General features: G+C 43.2%; 1 protein-coding gene across 6 annotated transcripts in view; it reads left to right on the plus strand.

The window, feature by feature from the left end:
* The first annotated feature begins 231 nt into the window (after window positions 1-231).
* myocd (myocardin) overlaps window positions 232-16,643 on the plus strand; it is a 106,422-nt gene continuing 90,010 nt past the window's right edge. For all 6 annotated transcript variants that reach the window (XM_035611614.2, XM_035611616.2, XM_035611619.2 and 3 more), the window contains exons 1-2: window positions 232-443; window positions 15,421-15,476. The gene's annotated coding sequence lies outside the window, so the exon portion shown is untranslated. The remainder of the gene's footprint in view (window positions 444-15,420; window positions 15,477-16,643) is intronic.

The following is a 16,643-nucleotide window of genomic DNA, read 5'->3' on the forward strand; positions in this document are numbered from 1 at the left end:
GCATTGAACCCAGAACCAGGATACTAGCGTGCATGTCCAACTTTCTCAGGGATGAAATATTCTACAGTCCTTGGGTCCACACGATGATCACCCCCTCCCCCACGGCGTCATTATCAATATTCCAAGAGACTTCCACCAGCAGTGACTCTCGCAGCAGGAAGGAAGACACTGTCAGATGTGCATTATGCAAAGCGGCGTGGCGGCGGGCAGTGTGCTTTGCATGCTTAACAGTCGGTGGATGTGGGAGCGGTGCGGCACAGCGGCCGGTGTGAGGGGACAACTCTCTCCTCCTCCTGGGTAATTACTGCACAGGAAATTGGACATGAAACGCTCCTCACGTACCCGAAGTGAGTTATGGACGGAGCCTACAGTAGTGAAGCAAATTAAAACAAGTGAATCCAATTTCTGTTTATGGAAAGCAGCTGCCCAAGCAGCGCATGCCGGTGAGTCAAACTATGAGACTAATGTTGAGGCGGAGAGCTCTGCTTGTTTGAACAGTGCAATGGCTATTGGAGTCTTTGCGCAATGTAGGCCGACGAGCTGAAAGATGTCCGACGAACCTCATGTGTTGTGTTTTGAAGAATTCTAAAGTGTTCATGTGAAGAGCTGATGTCAGCTGTTTTCATTTTTCACGTCACGCTCCATGAGGGTGTTCTGATGTCATACTGATGCCATCACTCGCCTCTACGGATTTACAGAGAAACAAGGTTAGAGTGTGCTTTCGGTCGTGGACAGAGCCCTCTTATCCGGCGTGTTTATTTACTTACACCGAATCAATTCATCTGCGATACAGCCAACAGCCATGTACTGGATAAGCTTTCGTTTCAAAAACATTTGGATTTAATTATCACGGGGATATGATATCCAAACAATCTGGTTTCTTCCATTAATAACATGATTGCGGTGCGAGCCGAGGCCGTGGCCGTTTTCATATGTTTTCGTGGATTTGGAAAACTTGTTTACTTACTATTATGGGCATGGGGCAAAACTCAATTTAGCGTAATGACCCAGTTTACGTTTTGGAGTTTTAAAAGATCTCCGCGAGGAAGTGTCCTCGCTTCACAGCCTGCAGCCTCCCGACTGAAAAACAAACATTACCCGTGTGACTTTTCCAGAATCGAAAAAAGCAAGAAAAAAAGTCCCCACTTGCTTTGGCCATTTTGCAGGTCAGTGCAGTCGACATGGGGGAAAAGGAAACTGGCCAAAGCCTTTGTGTGACTGATAAGTGAAGTGCCGTACACTGAGGAAATACTAGGCCACAGCAGTGTGTCGCTCGGCAGATAGTGCACTGCAGAGCATGATGCTCTATTAATAGGCGTCATGGTGCAAAGTCTGAGGTGCAGGCTCTCCAGAAGTGTTTTTCTCCTCCTCCTTACTACAGTTTCAAACAGCAGGGCTGCACTGTTCCCTTTGGCAACGATTTTGATTTAGTCCAAGTCTTTTAAAGTAAATGCAGTTTTGTTTTTTTTTCCTTTTAGTTTTTGTCTGGCAGCGGAACGGAAGTGAGAGACATTGGAGTGTTTGTTATTTAAAATGTAGATCTTATTCTCATAATGCATTGTTAAAAAAAATATATATATATTTTTGCTCTAAGCACTCTACTGCTTTTGCCATCACTGATCTCAGCAGTTCAATCATTTTCACTGTAACGTTTACATTCATAGAGCCCGCGTCAGTCTGCTCTGCAGTAATGCAGTACAGTCATTTGACTTCGTAAACACAGTTGTCTTATCTCTGGCTCTTTAAACTGCATCTGCTCTCTCGAGGTCCCTCTTGCTAACGGGGCAGCCACTGCACCTATACCTGCGCTCTCCGCTGCCGAGCAATGTGATCGCTGAGGAGCTGTAACCACTTACTTGCTCATTTAGATAATGGCGCTCATGCAAGAACATGTTTATGTTCTTATCCTGAACTCTATGTTATCACCCTGGGCTCCAGTGCAGCCTGAAGCAGGGTAGTGTTCTGTGTGTGCTTGTGTGTGTGTGTGTGTATGTCCAAAAAACACATTTTCCAAGATATATCCGCAAATAGTGGAGACAATCTAAATCTAAAGCTTATTTTGATCCGATAATTATGACCTTATTAATATTATTATTACCATGTGATACCATGTGATAAGTGAGGTCATGAAGAAGTCACAAAGAAAATGTATTATGTATCAACAAGTCCTCCAACTCATATGATGAACTATGTCTTATGTGCAAAATACGACCAAATCGTCTGTTACCCTAAATTTGCACCTCACTGGCAACAGGAGGTACGCCACGAATACCGTTTATTATTATTATTTTTATTATATCATTATTTGCTTTAACATCGCATGTTTGATGAGCTTATACAGGTAAGGGTGATGGTTAGGGTTAGGGTGACATCGCCGGGAATCAGCACGATTACTGTACAGAATATAAGAAAATCCAATTACGTACACAAACTTGCCGGAGTAACCATGTTGACGGTACGTCCGCCGCTGACCTCTAGTGGCCGGTAGAGGTCTGCGCTCTTTAAGACGACCACATAGGTCGTAATAAGTTGCCTGGACATACAACCTATGTGGTCGTCTGTTGGCGGAGGGGGGGGCTCTTTTTGCGACACATCTTTTCATCCCGTGGGACTGTTGGCAGGAATAATCTGCTATCCTGCGGTAGGAATGATGTCATCACTTGGCCACCATGAAGTCAGAAAGTGACGTCGTCTGGTAGAATTAAAACATTCGCTTCTGCTACCAATAACATTAGATGCTGTCTATTTCTTATTAAGATTAACCAATCGTTTGGCATGAATGACGTCATGATGAGGGGCGATATGAAATGGCATTATTGGAGTTTAAAAATGGTGGCATTGCCTGATAGAATATGCTCTGCCCCTCCAGTTTCTTTTCACTTCCAGCCTGATGAAGTGGGTGAGCTGAGCAGTGGTGTGTGAGTAGTGGTGTTAGCAGGTTCAACACAATCAATGCAAATGACAATACATTTCAAACATTTTAATCTGTATTAGTTTTTAGTTTATTAAATACACGTTTTATGGCATAATTTTTGGTGACAAATCAGCGGTTTGGAGTACGGCACATGAGTTCTCAGACTACTGAATGTGTGTGTGTGTGTGTGTGTGTGTTTGCCTGTCTGTGATCTCAATAGGACACCGGTTGCTGAAGCACTCTGGCGAATGTTTGTCTCGTTGATTTAGTGTGAATTCCTCCGAGCTGAAGGAACAATATCGCGGTGCGTCATGTTTCCCTTCTGGGAGACTGAGGAGATAGCCGATATCTCACTTAGGTAAATCACTGCAAGTTGTTCAACTGAAGACACCGTGTATTCGACAACAGGCCACCAGTTGTGTTGGGCTCTGTAGATAGAAGCATGCAGCGGTCGGCGTCGGGTTTCACCGGGAGGCAGATCACTGAAATGGCAGGAGACAAATCATTTAGATAGTTCAGCTATATAATCGGTTGTCGGGGCTTAGGTTGAGTGCCGTGCTCGTATTTCAAAGAGCTCTCTTCTCGGATCTCAGTACACAGTGTCTATCTGGCCCGTTGGTCACCTTAACCCGCTAACTAACCTGCTAATTTCAGCATCTTGTGTAAGTCCCTGCTGGGTTTGAATGGCTCCCCTTGACCTGTCGAATTCGGAATTCACTTCACACATCATGTGTTGAGGTTTCCTCTCTTTTTCTGCGGAGTCACGTACACTATTCTGGCGTGCCGCTCGCTCGCTGTGGGTGGACATGCAAACAACATGCTGCTGATAAATGGGTTGAGGTGTAGTAAGTCAAAGTGTAGTCAGGATTACTCTGAGGATGATAAAAAATTAGAGCCCGACTGATATGGATTGTTGGGGGCCGATGCGGACACTGATATTAGACAGTAGAAACATTCCGCTAAAATATATATCAGCCGATGCAAAAAATGTCAATGATTCCTTAAAATGTCGCCATCAAACCAGAGTGAAGAAATGTACCTGAGGCTTGATATTACACAGTTTATAAACTTTACTATACATAATTAAGTAAAAAGAAAACAAAAATACAACAAAATATATAGAACTTGAAATTGATGTAGAAAATATACATAATTATTCCTCGTAAAATGTAAACATAAATAAATGCACATCTTGTCTCAATTGTTTATTCATGTCAGAATTGCTCATGAGTGATTTTGACTCATGGTCATAGTAGTATGGTACTAGTGTCATTAAGCCAAGTTTTTTTCCCACATCATTTCTATACCAGAGAAGTACATTTGTTTTGGGTCCCTGATATTGTGAGCGATCAATACAATTAAATCATTAAATCATTTTAAAGGTGAAATTATGAGGACATTGTATGAGACCACAAGTCAAGATACTTTCAATTCAAAATCACAACATTCATTGTCTCATTTTACATAGTGAGGTCAAGATTACAATATTACGGGGAAAGCCCAACAAATCCCACAATGAGCAAGCACTTGGCGACTGGAGGAGAAAAGCACTCCCTTTGCGTTTTGAATGTAAAAACAACATTTTTCATTACTAGTGATGATATCATCTTAATTATGTGTGAAGAGGTGAATCTTTGAAAAAATGTACATGAATTAGTTTGTCCCCCTCTTGCTTTAATGACAGCATATATGACACTCAAGCTGGCAATGACAAGTTTGTGTGAAACCTGCTGCCCATTGTTTCTCCAGCATGATCAGACAATGTTCCACAGAGGTTATGATGAAATCAGTAAGTAGAGATCTCTGTGGATTAACCAACCAATTCCGTGCACTTCTATGGGACCGGGGTGGCAGCAGGAAACAAAGAGACAAATCAAACCAAAACTACTGTGCGGCTAAATATCATTAAATATGAGGTGGGGAAAAAAATGTGGTCATTTGGTGAACTGGCGATTAAAGACTTACTGCATAGAGTACAGGTGGTCACCTGCGTACATGTAGTTCGTGAAACCGTGGTCAAGTGGGGGCCTTTGTGGGTTTTCACGCCCTCTCCCTCACCTCTCCCTGACAGCTCATGCAGCCGAATGCCACACAGACTGGCTGCATGTTACTGGGGGTTCCTCATGAATTAGCACTTGGACACATCTTACCACATGTGTCCAATTAGAGTTCCACTAAACTGAATTGGCACACGCACCCGAGATCTTTTGGGTTGCTGAAATGCAGCCTATGGCTTTCCCCTATGATGTCTAATTACATTGTAGGACACGAGTAATTGAAATAATAAGTAATGTTTTCAGGTTTTTGCAGAAGTCGGTCCAGATGTAAAACATCTGTTTTGATCCTGCAGTCGTGCTTTTGTTACTCTACATGGTATTGTGAGTGCTGCTGTCAGGTTTGTTCATATCTCCTATGTAAAGTTCAGGCTGTGAGAGCACGCGCGTGTGCCAATAGCCACATCTCTCCTCCACCTTCCGTACATATTGTAAATTCAAAGTGAAATGAATTGCATTGTCCAATTTAAAGCGGCGAGCACTTTTGGCTTGTGGGCAGGATGGAGGCACACAGTAGCATTATTGTACTGTATAATAGCCCAGAGGCTGTTAAAGGAGACGAGGGCTTTAGATCCCTTACGGAGTCAGCAGACTATAACTTACTTTATGGATTGTTTTTTGCTTTACATGTCACGCAACGTATGAGCTGACGCGTGGAGCGTATATTGGGCGAGAGGATGCCACCTGCCCAGTCAAGTAAAAACAACAGAGGGTGGGGGGATGACTCCCATGATCAGCAGCAGGGATACTAAAGTGAGGGAAAACGAAAACTACAGTATAAACGGATGTTTAGGGAGCCATCAGCAGGAAAGAGAGTGTAATGCTATCAGACTGCAGATAATCGACACAGGCCCCGCATCTGACCGGATCTCAGCTTCTACAACCATACGACCGTATGTCTCAAGTGAGGGCCAAAGTTGTTGTTTTCTTTTGTCGTTATTTATGTGTTTTCCGTTTCTAGTCACCGCTACGACAAAGCATGCATTCAAAGCTTTTCATATCCAAATTATTCCAAGGATGAGCAGGTGCATTCTTGTGCCTAATATGGGCACTGACCTTCAGTCGAAGAGGTCAGATGATGATGTTCCGAATAAAAAAACAAAGTTGGAACGGAGCATCAAAAAGCACCGGAGATAAAGGTAGAGACAGATCTGGCGTTTTAAGCAACACCTCTGCAAACTGTAATGATATTATTCTGCTGCTGTGCGCAAAATGGTTTTAAGATGTCATGATGAATTCTTGCAGCGGAATCTGTCTAACACTTTGCTGGGTTTGTGACATGGCTTAAAGGGATTGAGTTCATGAGACGTAATCCGCGTTCCGACCGGAGTCTTTCAACCTTTCGCTGAGTTCTCAATGTTTCCTGACCTTCACATTCATACCTGTGCAAAGTATTCGCTCCTGCGTTCGCGTCGACTTCAAAGGCTCAGATGTGGAATAATGTTGCTTTACATTTGCGCGGTAGATGACAGGATCCTGTTTGGTTTAGGAAACAGATTGGGTGAGCCTGCAGAGTATACACGAGAAGATCACTATTGTCAGCTCCATTTACTCTCCAAGCAATCAGGTTAACAAAAAACAGACACCACGCGTCTAAAGACTTGATAAGTTTGTGAATAAATCTGACTGTATTTTTGTTGTCAGGATCCCGCCACTGATCATCGCAAGCCATAAAATATGAACCTGACACTCTGAAATGTTGCCCGAGCTCCTGGCGACTTGGGACATGATATATTTTTTTTAATTTTTATTGATGGATCAGTCAACACAACACAAGTCAGTATTCTTTATGAAGTTATTCCAACTATTTGGAATATGTCAGTGATGAAACTACAACATGAAGCCCTGTGACGTGAAGATATTTCCTGGAAATGGAAAAGATATTTTTTCTTCCCCACTTGAAGTTTCAACTCATTGGATTCACATTGGCTCAGACTGCATTGTGATTCTATTTATAACTTCATATCGTTGACAGAAGCGTGTCACCGACTATTTTGCAACAGACATGAGTTTTCCCAAAAGTGAAGCCAAAACATTTCAACTGCCCCCTGGTGGCCGGCTGCAGTATATGTCATTAACCCTGCTTCCTGCATGTTAGTGGATGGGACATGAACTGAAAAAAAATCACAGTACAGTATCAAGTTTCTTTTTGAAACCTCTTATCACGCTGATTTCAAGCGTTAATTTTTCTTGTAAGTTTGGTTTTAATTAGCCAGTTGATGCCATGACAACAAGTTGAAACGTCACGACAGACAGCTCGAGACCGACTCACAATTGGTTCAGAAGCGTGTATCCGCGGGACCGCGATACCGTGGCTCTGCGCCTCAGTGAGAATTAGTGCTAATGCAAGCAGGCAAGGCCAACTAGCTTGCACTGGAAAAAAAAATGTAAGCGAGTTAGCAACCAGCAAACCACAGGCTGCCACGCAAAAATGCAATGTGTTTGTCCTCCAAGGTCAGCGGTGCTGTAGACACAAATGGGTCTGCAGAACGAGATGTGTCATGTCGTCCGGTATATTTTCTGGTGCTTTCGTGTAATTAGAGTATTAAATGCAAGGGAGGAATGGTAGAAAAAGCAAACAACAACCACAATGAGCTGTTAGACAAAGACCTCGAAACGATAGGCCCCGAAATGTGGTTTGTTCAAACCTACACATGTCCAAAACGTTAAGTTTGACAAAGATAAGAGAAAACTAAATCCAATACTGCGTCTGCTTCAGGCCCATTTTCGCCCCCAACTGTCAAAACATTACATTTTGACCAGAACTTTGGGATATAAACACTCAAACACAAGTGCTGTTACCACCGGTGACCACAAGTGTCGCCAAATCAACCAAGAGAAGCATTTGACCTCACCGAATTCCCTGAACATAAGAAAGGCATGCATCAAGATTTGAAGCTATTAAGTTGTGAAAGATAAACCTGCCTGTCATCCCTTGCAGCTACTTTGCTATTTAACAGACAGTGAGGCTGCTTTGACGGTGCTTTAAAAGCATATTTGGCATAACGATTAAATGGCGATGACTTTGATTTTTCTCTTAACATAAGAGTAGATCGATGTGATGATATTGGCTTCTCACTCGAATGAACATGTACTAAAATTTGCCGTTATAGGAATGTGCCCAACCATCTGGCCATAGTTACATTTATTACATTGATGACTATCCTATATGCTGCAATATACATATGTTTGCAATAGGATGCAGTGTTTATAGAACAGAGTTTAAGCGCCATAGTGACTTTGGACACGGATCTCGCTGATCAGATTCAGAGTTCCTAAGAAAAGTTGTGATGGAGTGACGAGCTCTTATTTTCTATAACTTGTGTTATTTTGCTCCTGGCTCGGCAGACCACCGCTTACTGTGCCTGATTAGACGTTGGTTGCTGTAATGCAACCTTTCCCTGAGGAATGTGATGACCTCACACATCAAGCAGATGTTCTCAATCAATATCTGTTGATGTGAAAACCCATTAGTTTGCTAATTACATTTGCATAAACATGTCACCATTTCATATTTACTACGCTAAATTGGTTTTCATACAGAGTTTACACACAGTGGCCCTCAAGTGCTTACACATGTTTGCTGTAAATACCGTTTGGCCCCGGGTAAGGTTGTATACACATACATGGAGCCAATCACATACTACAGTATGTGTGTGTATTCATGGCCACACACATACACAAACAAAGTATCGGCAGCGTCCTGCCCTAAACAGCTTGCATTCCCCACCAATGACTTACCTCAGGGTAAACAAACATTTATCTGCCTCTCTGGCAAACCAACAGTCCAGTGGTGTTGGGTGTTGGGTGGACACCCCGGTCAAGTGTAAACACGCTCTTGAACTTTGTTTAATGAAAGGTATGATTTGGACTTGTTAAGAGGGTTTTCTGCACTCGTCGCCATGTGCAGTCAAAGTTTGAAAACATCTCAATTGCATTGGTTTGGCTGGTCGTCATAGGGGAGACCCAGATAATGAATTGCTGGCAATAGGGGACTTCGTTCAGTGAAGGTCCTCATTTACAAGTTGCCCACATGTGGAATCAGGATGAACTGGCAAGCTGTGATTATAGTGAAAAGTACTTGATTTAATGACATATATATTGTCCGGTCAGACCATTTGAAAACAAAAGGGGGAAACAACACAGACAATAACTAACACAGCTCTTGGTCAGGCACATTTATTGGTCCTCTGCCACTTCTTTTGGCCAAACCGGTAAGGAGGACTGCTTCTGAGGGTACATGGTAACTCAAAGATAGGCTTAAGTAAAATTAATTTAGCGCACGCAGCTCATTTAGTAGTGTCACAATCAAGAGACGCCGGCCCTCTTTGAGGTAAATGCCACCGTCAGCAACGTGCTCCCATGTCAGCGGCGTGTGTTGGGTCTGCGTGATCCAGCAACGTATGAAAGGGGGAGGGCAGAACCTGGGGTCAGGTAAAAAAAGAGGAAGTAAAACACACAGACCCAACACAGCACTAAGGCCGTACTGCTATAGGGTACTGCATTGCCAACATTTGTCTTTTGGCGATAAAAAATGCTGTAAGGTCGTAGATCAGACGCAAACTGAAATTTTGACTCTGTGATTGGATTCAGGGATCCATCAAAACAGAGTGTCTGTAGAAAAATTTCATGGGAATACACCCAATAGTTCCAGAGCTATTTCAGGCTGAGTTGGTGGAATGAATAAAAAATGTTATGTGGCTGAAAACTACATGTTTCATCAGAAGTTCTTACAACACACCTCACCGCTATTTTGAGACTCTTCCTTAAATCATTGCTAAATTGAGGTGCAGATGTTCAGACCAGCTCATACCCACCGTCTCTTTTTTGGAGGTCTTTTTTAACATGGACACTTTAGCATGTCCTAGAAGGAGAAGTCCAGGTGCACTTTATAACAATAATAAACGATCGCTGCATTCCACTCAGGTACGTCGGTTCCAGCGCTCTGATTTTGCGCATGCTGTTTCACCGACATGTCTCTCTGGGACACAGAAATGGAACAGGGCCATTGTTAATGTAAGTAGTTACACCTGTCTCCGTGTCCGAATGCCTGCAGCATATTTCTGCAGCCCTTTTGAAAGGCTAATGCATCCAGTACAGTTTGTACTCGCTAAAAAAAAAATGGATACAATTTAATATCTCAAAGATTGCCTTATATCTTCAAAATAACTCAAAAGTCTGATGCTTCTTGTCTCAGCTACACTCTGAAAAGCTGGTTCATGCTTTTATTTCCAGCAGACTAGACCACTGTAATGCACTTTTTGCTGGACTGACAAGCGGGTATTAAGTAAAGTAAAGCTTATCCAGAGGCCTCCCAGACGGCAGAGATTTCTGTTAACAGCACACTTTATTCATTATTCATTGATTCAGTCATAGCTCATTCTCACTGTATGAAACTTTCCGCCATCACATACCTTCAGTGTACGGTGTAGGGAATGTTGTGATGTCAAGATACTATACCCTCCTCTGGTCTTCCTACCGCAAACACGCCTAATTCACTTGTCTGGTTGGCACATATTGCTTCATGATTTTTGCTCGGCCAGTTCTTTAGATGACCTCTGTGATGACGGGACACGTGGCTCCCAGTAGATTTGTGACCCAAGTGGTGTTTCTGCCATTATTCCGGCGGTGTACGGACTGAAGTGTGCTATGAGTCTCCTAGAAGTCTGGTTTCACTTCTTTTTCTTTTTTTTCATATGTCCGAGCCTTCATCGTTTGTCATATCACACATACCTTTAGAAAGTTTGCAAGATGTCAGGCTCCCTCCTTGTAACTGGTTTGTATTATTGGGTTCGCCATGTGACAGCAGTTCAGCAGTGTCAGGGACAGACAGTGGTGGAATGCTATGGAAAGTCTGCTTAAAGTATAAAAAGTAAATTTCACCAGTTGCAGGTCCTGGTGAAGTGGTGAATAAAGAAAAGAATGAACACCTTTCTGTGCCGTTTCACCACATGTTGTGAGGGACTGAACTAATGTGCCAGAAACCCATAACAAATGATCAATTCTTTTGTTTGCCATATCACATACGTCCTCCTTTGTCTGCCACCCTGTGAGTCCTCTCACCCTTGGCGGAGGCCTTGGAAGCTACACTAACCCTCTGTGTGCTCACCGCTCGGATTAATGGCTGTTTTGGCAACATATGAGCTCACGGGTAATTGGCCGAGGTGATGTTTCCTGTTGAATGCTACCTGGTTCTTTTGTGGCCGCCGTTACGGTCGGCCGATTCCCCCTGCCACTAAGACTGGTAATTGAGCGGCACTTTTGTGACCCCGCCTGTGATCCGTGATGAGGAAATGATGTGTTTCCTCTAAGTGTCATTGGAGAGAATGACAGGGAGGTATAGTTTTTTTGCACAGAGGCCATGTTGTGTCTATTTATACTGCAGCAGCTATATCCCTCACCATTTGATGACTGAGAAAATAATATGGCTTCAAATCCAGATACATTCTAATCACGGTATTTTTAGTACAACGCTATCGTTCATCAATGTCATGGCGACACCTGCACTGTTTCCCTGTCTTTCCATTCAACCTCACGGCTCTGTAAGAACACTTCCAGGCTTTGCTTTTCCCCACCTGTCCACCAGATGCCCTCAGAGTTTCTTACTCTTTGCCAGTCACCTGATCCTGCACACCTATCTCTGACCACCTCGCGGAGACAGCCTGTTCCTCTCTCTCTGTTCCGGTAGTTCCACCTCTTGCCTGTGTGTAGACCTGCTTCGTGTGTGTGACCGACCTGTGCCTCTGTGGAAGCAGAAAGGCTGGATTTATTTGGCTTTTTGATCTGCCCCCCTAGTTACGCTAAAAGGTGTCTGTCCCTTGGCTACACTAAAGCCCCCTAAATCACCTGCTCTGCTACAGATGACAGAGTTGAAACTGCACTTAATTTCTCTCCCCGAACCCCATCTGCTGATCGGCCTACACTGTTAGATGAAGTTTAAAGCCCTGAAAAATGGCCAGCAAGCAGACCCTGAGATAAACATGCCCTGTGGAGGTTTGGTTGTCTTTTTTTGAAAATGAACAAAAGCCAAATTTACATCAAGTGTTACTTGTGAATGTATCCTCAAGTTCTAACAAATGTGCTCTAAATCCAAGTGGTTTGAATCCAGCTTTGCCAACAGTTGTCTTTTCTGCCCCTGATGATGCATTGTTCCGCGAAATTTTGGAATAGTGTGAAACCATTGGCAGGAATGTGTATCGCATCACCTGCTTGTGTGCACACATACATGTGAGTTTTCATGTGCGTGCACAAGATAAACAAAACAGGGACCCACACAAAGAAAAAAAAGGTCTCCATAGTGCTACTAGAGGTCAAGAGGGAATCTTTAAGATTTCTTCTTTTTTTGTCTGACAACTTTTGTCAAAATAATGAATTCACCCAAATTCCAAGACCTTATTGTTCAAAAGTTGAGGACATTGTTTCCAGCATCAACAACAGTATGTTGTTTGTTTGACCATAACATATATCAAGCCTGTTTATTTTGTGTAAATCATATGCATTTGTTCACAATACAAGTCATCTTTTGAGAGTTAGTGCTGTAACTCTGTGATGCAACAGCTTGCTATCGGTCAACATCGCTAATTCACTCGAGTGTTCACCAAAGAACTCATTTTTGCTGATTAATTTCGCCTCCCTGTGTTGCTCGTCCCCAATGAACAATGGTTGAAGTCCTTGGTTGACCCTAAATGCTGACATCCCAGGAAGCTGGGTTCAACAACCTCTGTCAGTTCCTTAAACCTCTAAACTGACAATCATGCCCATTTTACATCGGCCATGTGTATGGAGGAGATAAAGGAGGCAGGATCTTATCTTCAGGGTCTCCTTTTTTCCCCCACATGCAGCTGTTTCATGACCTTTCATACACTATATACTAGAAAGTAAGACGCCATGAATTATTTTAATGAGAGATTGTCATATAGTGTGATTTGAAATAATAATTGAATTACCGCATCCACAAACACACAGCATATCCAATTAAGAAACTGACTGAGCTCAAGCAGAAATCTACTGGGCCAAAGTAGAAGAATGTGTTGTATTGTAATGAGAGGAGGCTCGGACTGGCAATCTGGCATTGCCAGATGGGCCGGCCCACTCTTGGGCCGCAGGGCCGATGTTGGGGGGAAAAAAATTGTCTGTGCCTGTTTTTCCTATGTCTATTGCAGCCAGAGCCCGTCTATAAAAAAAATAAAAAAATCTCTGTTGCGGGCAGCCCACTTGATGTTGGAACGGCCCATCTGACTTGGGTAACATGGTCCCAAATAGGCTAACTATATTGTATGGGCAGGTTGCCCGCCTCCTCCCATCCTTTCAAGTCCATCCAAAACAGAGCCGTCCATCCATGTGTAATGGAGGCAAGCCAGTCAAGTGCTGTGCAGTTTGTGTAAACCTCACTCCCCGACACCTTAAAGGGGCAGTGAGCGATTTTAATCCAATACACTTTTTTCTAAAATTCAGGACATATTTCCTCACGGTCCGCCAGCCAGTCAGCTCTGTAAATTGAAAACCAAAAAAATGGAGTTTGTGCAGTTTGTAAACATCACTCCCCGACACCTTGAGACACCTGCTGGCGACAAATGCTACGACTCAGAGGTTTCAGCCTCGTGGTTAGCGCGTCTGTCTCCCATACCCGAGACTGTAGGTTCGAACCCTGACCAGTGCCGTCAAAAAACCCCAAATATATATATATATATACATTCTCCAAAGTCGCTTACTGCCCTATAAGGGACGTGGTAGCGCTAATTGCCAGTGCCCATTGGTTTTAGACTCCTTGCTAGCACGTCCGTCTCCCAAGCCCGGCCTCCCCACATGATTATGACAACAACAGCAACGCTGCCAAGTTTAATAAAAATCTATTTAGCCTGTTAAATAGCCTAATACTGCAGTGCATAGGCGATGTTGGGGAAAAATTGCCAGGATCGAATTTTGTTCCCAGGCCGACCCTGAATGAGAGAGCTCTGATGTCTGGGTACACAATGTGCCTGTAATAACAATCTAGGTGGGATGAGGTCTTGGGTTCTCCTTGTTTGAATCCTCAGTCTAACTCTCCCTCAAGCAGCGTGCATACATAGATCAAAACAGGGCTGAAAAAGACCAAAGTAAAACTGTCAAGAATGGGCAATGGTCTGGATGAATGGGCATGGACAAGGCTGTGAATTCTTCCACTGGGTTATGGCCTTGTTGTCTGTATCCTGGAACAGATTATACACTAAATCCTTCACTCAAGGGGAAAAGGAAGTATGTGATGCCAAAAAAGACACAAATCTGTCCTTTCCAAATACATTCTGTGTCATTAGTCTTTCTCGGGTGTATTGACGATGGAGCAGAATACTTTCCTCCTGACCCTGAAGGTTAGAAGAGATGCTCCCGGTACTTGTACTCGTAGAGTATGAAAAGATCATGAAAACTGGAGGTTACTGCTGTTGCTGTTGGCCCTTTCTCCCGACAAAAATACTCAGTTCTGCCATTAGAGTAGCCGAGAGAAATGGCATGACTTCATGTCAGCGACATTTCCTTGGAAATGTTCTGTACTCCTTGTCCTCTTATCACATGGGAAAGAATTATGTTTACATGATCTATTAAACCATGCAGTCCAGAGTTGTTTCTTCAGTGATTCAGTAACGTAATAGATTACTATACATGAGGAAACATAGGTTTTTACTGTACCATTCAGTCAGGGTGATCTGAAATGACAAAGCTGAGGAAAAACACGAAATCTTGATTCATCTCAGTCTCTCGGGATATATATAAAAAAATGGCATCTGCTTCCATCTTCATTTTTCACGTGTCTCTGTGCTTTTTATTTCTGCTTGTGTAAGATAGTAAAATCAGATGGCTTGCACATCACCCAAACAATTAAGCTCCAAACTATGCCCTCCATTGTTTCCTCTCTTTAATTGACTGATATCACTCCGCCTCAGCATCAAACGTTAATGGATCCACATGGTTGCGCAATAAGCCGAGGCTTTCAGCACTGAGACGTAGAAATCAAGTCGTCTTCAATTAACTGGAATGTGGCCATTTCCCTGCCGCAGCCTCTCCCCGATCCTACTGGGACCGACAGAGCTGTTGGCGCTCTGTGAGATCAACATTAACTGTGTGAACATTCTTGTCGTGCTATTCTGGTGTATTTATTGGCTGCTTGATTACAGTACACGCATCTTGGCAGTTTGTTGCCCCACCAGAGAACAAACCGCAGGAGAACGCGCCCAGGCATCCTGGTCCACATCGGCTGGAGCCTTCAAGGGGTTGTGCTTCTTCGCTTTGATGCACTGTCAATCAACGGAAGACACTAAATGGATGGAGGCTTTTTTTCTCATCCCACTCCGCCACATCTCATGGGGAGCGTTGAGACTTATGATATTTTGTGCATGAAATATGACATAATACAGTAGACTTCTTGGCAAAGGTGAACCTAATAATGTTTATCATTACTCTATATCTTGTTTCTCACAGGTGGAGGACATTAAGCTGTGGCTCGACATAGGAATGCTCTGACAGCCAGTGAGCAGGTAAGACTTTTGTCCACTTCACACGAGCTTAATATCTTTTGGTCTTTGTCTGAATTATTAAAATCAAGAGACTCGCACAGCCAGAGCTGTGGCAGAGTTAGTTCAGTGGTTTTTTATGGTTGTGGATTAAAACAAAGCAAAAAAACCTTGGTCAATTTTTACTTGGGGCACAATGCCTGCTCCTACAACCAACTGCAATGACCAACTGAGAATTTACAAGCGTTGTGTTTGGACTTGGTCGTGGTTTCTTGGAGATGTTTCACCTTCATCCAACTTTTCCTCTGCCCATCATGGTCTGCTTTAGGGGAAAGGATTCATCAGTTTGACTTTGAAAATGAATGATTTTAATGCCTGAATAAATGTGTCATGAGGTGAGGAATCATGCACCATATACATAAAACCTAGTTGTAATGCGTGTCTGGGAGGTTATGTCATCAACTTAATCCCCGTCTATGTACCACATGGGTCTTAATCGATTTTCAGGCAGATGTTTTCCAGACTTCAATGTCACAGTAAAATTGAGCTTGTCAGTTGTAGTTTGGCTCCTCGTGTTGTGTTTTTTCCTACAACGTGATCAATAAAACCTCTTGTCAGCTCTCAGTCACTCCACCATAAGCCTTTAATATTCCTTGTTCTGCGATCCTCTCATTTTATACTTTATCCTTCCTCTAAGAACATAGATTGTCTTGTTTTCCCATAGTGACCTCTGTACTCAGGCCATTTGATCCCACGTGAAATCCAGAGTCATATACAGTAGAATAAAGCTCTGACACTCACAATGTCTCAGAATGATGATTTAATGGCTAGTTTGCAGGGATTTAACCAGTACTTGCCCCTCATGAAAAGTGACTATGTACATTTTTGCACCCCATAAAAGTTCACTCCCAAAATACCATAGTACATACTGTATCAATCTGCAGGAGCTGCTGTGTTTAGTCTGACTCCCAGTAGCAATTTTACAGACCTTCTGTGTGTTACCTGCTCGATGGTGTGCCTTTTGTCTGCATGAAAAACAGTTCATGAATGTGACATTTATTGCAGCCTGTCAAAAGGAACCTCAAGGGGCCTTTTTACTGTCACACCTAAGCAGCATGAGGCTTATTTCCAAACAGCCTTGCGTGTCAGGAGACCTGCAACATCAAACTAGTGTCACTGAAACATCCCTCT

Source organism: Scophthalmus maximus, chromosome 16, assembly GCF_022379125.1.
Source record: "Scophthalmus maximus strain ysfricsl-2021 chromosome 16, ASM2237912v1, whole genome shotgun sequence".
NCBI lineage: Eukaryota > Metazoa > Chordata > Actinopteri > Pleuronectiformes > Scophthalmidae > Scophthalmus > Scophthalmus maximus.